The sequence below is a fragment of the Panthera uncia genome, chromosome E1 (genome assembly GCF_023721935.1).
Source record: "Panthera uncia isolate 11264 chromosome E1, Puncia_PCG_1.0, whole genome shotgun sequence".
Lineage (NCBI taxonomy): Eukaryota > Metazoa > Chordata > Mammalia > Carnivora > Felidae > Panthera > Panthera uncia.
Window position 1 is genome coordinate 31,174,552 of NC_064814.1, and position 3,427 is coordinate 31,177,978.

General features: G+C 47.3%; 1 long non-coding RNA gene across 1 annotated transcript; it reads right to left on the reverse strand.

Moving 5' to 3' along the window:
- Positions 1 to 761: 761 nt before the first annotated feature.
- Positions 762 to 3,416, reverse strand: LOC125926758 (uncharacterized). The gene is made up of 2 exons (XR_007459160.1): positions 3,279 to 3,416; positions 762 to 1,554 (listed from the first exon to the last, which is right to left on the reverse strand). It is a non-coding gene; the product is annotated as an uncharacterized LOC125926758 (long non-coding RNA).
- Positions 3,417 to 3,427: the final 11 nt, after the last annotated feature.

Consider the following 3,427-nt stretch of genomic DNA (forward strand, 5'->3'; position numbering starts at 1 on the left):
ATCTTCTGAGGACCCAGCTTCCTCCAAACTGTTGCTCCTTACATATGGAAGGGATGACAGTTTGACTCTTTCTGGGGCCAAAGAGGGTAAACAGGTTGTTCATGATCACCCAAAAGCTTAAAGGAGAAAGGAGGCCCATCCCAGGCCTCTGAACCCCTGTGTGGCCTGCATTCTGCTCAGCTGACTGGCTGTAGATTGTGTTTCCTTCCCTTTCTCTAGAAAATGAAAATCCATTCCCCCTTACCTCCTTCAGAAGGTCCATGCTCTTGTCAAGGGGCCAAGTGTGGGACAAGACTGGAGCCTTAGCATTTATAAAATCATTTCTTTTGAGTTATTAATCTCTCTCTGGAAAGCAGTTTGAATTGTGTAAGGGTGGGGGGCCAAGCCCAAGAACCTGAGGTCTGAGCAATGAGGCATGCCGTTTATACTATGTTCTGAATTTCCCAGCCATGCAGTCCTGCATCATGAGAGGCTCTAATCAGGATGGGATGTTTCCCAATGTAGGCTAATAGGATGTGGGAGACACTGACTGAGGGGTTCTGGAAAGAAGCTTCCATTTTCTTTCATGGGTACTGTCAAAAAAGCAGCTTGCTCTCTCTCCCAAGTAGGAATGAGGGTGCGTACAGTTTTGGTTGCTGCTGGCAAGACCACATTGCAACCTTGAAGGCTGGAAGTTTTTGGATGAGGTTGATGCCACGGAGGAGGATGGAGAGACCAAAAGCAAGCAAGCAAATGAACAAAAACAGCTCAGAGCAGATGGATCTCACCTGGATGGGCAAAAAGTCCAGCCACCTTGAAATTTTTTATTGTCATGGACCAATAGATTCCCTTTATTGGTTACGCCAGTCTGAGCTGTGTTTTCTGTCATCGTAGTAAAGACCATCCATCCTCCTGATACCTTATGGCAGCTTAGACCCTGTGCTGCAGGATCAGGAACAAGGAGGCATTGTCTGGGTCTGAGAAGATTCTGTTCAACGCAGGTGATGTGTCACTGTGTCACTGGGTTTTAACTCTTTCGTGGGGAGGGAGGGGAGGTCACTCAAGTTCATCTCACGGCTTGTGGTGAGGGGCGAGAAGTCAGACACTCAGCCAAGGCCCAGCTGAAAGGATGCCTCATGTGCTTGAATGTGACCCTCTAGAAGCTCAGAGGTCTTGGGCTGCCAGAGCCACGTGGGGCAGGGGTTGTTTACGAGGGATTCCTTGGACTCCTATAGGGTCCATGGAAAGACATCAGGAAGTCCATGAAACCCTGAAACCGTAGGGGGAATTTTTGTGAGCACATTTTCACCAGGTTTTCAAAAGGAAATAATCACTGCTCTATGTTTAAGTAGTACAAAGCCCTCTTTATAAACCCCCTTGTTTGGGTTTCCCCTTGTCATAAAGCAGAGGAGTGACTCCTCTTCCTTCTTTCTCCCCAGAACTGATGAACATCGGAGAGATTATAGATGGTAGATAAACCCATTAGATGGAAAAATCATGCTTCAGTGATCAAGGACTGTGCCAAGCTATTAGGAGAGGTGAGCAGAGCACATGTCCTGGAGTGAGAAAGTCCATCTGGAAGTGAAGGCAGACATAAGCTAAGGTGAAGGACAGTGATGAACACCAGACCTGCCTTCTCTGTAGGGCATCCGGGGACATGGATACCCATGAATATGTATCAGTGCACGCCATGTGCCATGTGTGTATGGGAAAACAACTAATTTTGCAATGTCAGCTGGTTTTCAATGGGCATTTCTGTAACACTGCCTCATATGGGCCATGGGAACTGGGTGTTTCCCCCAGGTTCAGAGAGTGCAGGGCCCAGGGTCCCTCAATAAACGGCGATGCTGTTACTCAAATTCAGGTGTTCTGTTTTCTCTTCTGGTGCTCTATGCTTTCTGTCAGTGGTTTCTAAACCTGACTGATCAACGCGGAAACTTGGGCTCTGCTCCAGCCCTAGAAATGCCGATTCAGTATGTCCAGGGCAAGGCCTGGGCACCTGCATTTTTGGAAGTATTCCCAGGTGAATACGAACATCACTTAGGTTTTGGGAACAACTGCTGTATATAAAGAGCACTGTGTGTGTGTGTGTGTGTGTGCGCACGCGCGCTTCTATATATGCACACGGTGTATCCAATAGGCAGGCCTAACAAACTGTAAAATAGGTAACATTTCTTGGATGCCTCTCATCCACTTTTTTAGGGCTCTTCTATCCTTTAGCCATTTTTCCTGATGCCTCATGGTTCTTTTGCTAACCCCTCATCAGATGGCAGCTTAGTCCTTTTAGGGGTTGGTGCATTGTCATAGTAGACTCTTAGGGATGGATAATCACCCAAGTTCAAAAGTAGTAAATCTCTAATGATAGAATTTCAGGCTTTGGAACAGGCAAATGGATGTGAGAGATGTCTTAGGGAGGGAGGCATCTTACTGTGCTGTGTGGTGGTTGTGTATTTGCCAAGGCAGCTTTCCACCACAGAACCCCCACGTGTATTATCATATGCTTGTGTGCCTACCATACAAATATAATACCCACAAAACTCTCAGAATGAAAAGCAAACACATATAATGAGCAGGTGGATTTTTAGAGTGTGCAATCTTTTTTAAGGGGAAAAAAACATGAAAGCATTTTCAGTGTCAAGTCTCAGCACAAGGCATGCTCTTGAAGCTGGAAGAGAGGCATCCAGAAATACGAGTTTGTCATGGAAACGCTGACAGAGCTTCAGCTGAGGGATGCTCACAGGTGCAGCCTAGAATGGTGCAGCCTTTTATGGCTTATTTACATCCCAGCCCACTGAATGAATTCTCTTTTCCTGTTTCCTGGCCATGGAAAGCCAGCTGGCCCTCTGGGACCTAGGGAGTTCCTACCAGGAAATGGCTATATCTCTCCTGGTGGTAGTTTCTAGACTTTTTTTGGAGCAGGGAGTAGAGATGGTCTTAGGATTGGCTTCACATTTGGGAGATGGGGTCCTGGAAGGAGCAGAGAAAGAAATGAGGGAAGGAAGGAAGGAAGGAAGGAAGGGGGGAGGGAGGAAGGGAGAAAGGAAGGAAGGTAGAAAGATAGGAAAGAAGGAAGGAAAACATACTGATTCCAAGTGCCAGGTGCACCCCTAGAAGTATAAGCATTGTCCTCGTGTCTTTATCACCATCAGCTAGAACCCAGTGAGTTATGAAAGGTTATTGCTGTATTACAGAGGAGGAGACAGGCTGGTAGCACACAAAGATTGGGAGCATACAACTCATCCTTGGGTAGACTAGTTGACTGGGTGGTGTGAGCGTTAGGAAGTTTCCCCTGAACCTACCACTTTTGTTGATGCCAAAAGCAGGGCACAAAGGTCTTCCCTTCACGAGCAGTGACAAAGCTAAGAAGGCCATGCCTCCTGGGAGAGGCCACACGGCGACCACCCCCGGTCCTGTACTGTGAGCGGACCTTGCTTGAGGTGGAGTGAGT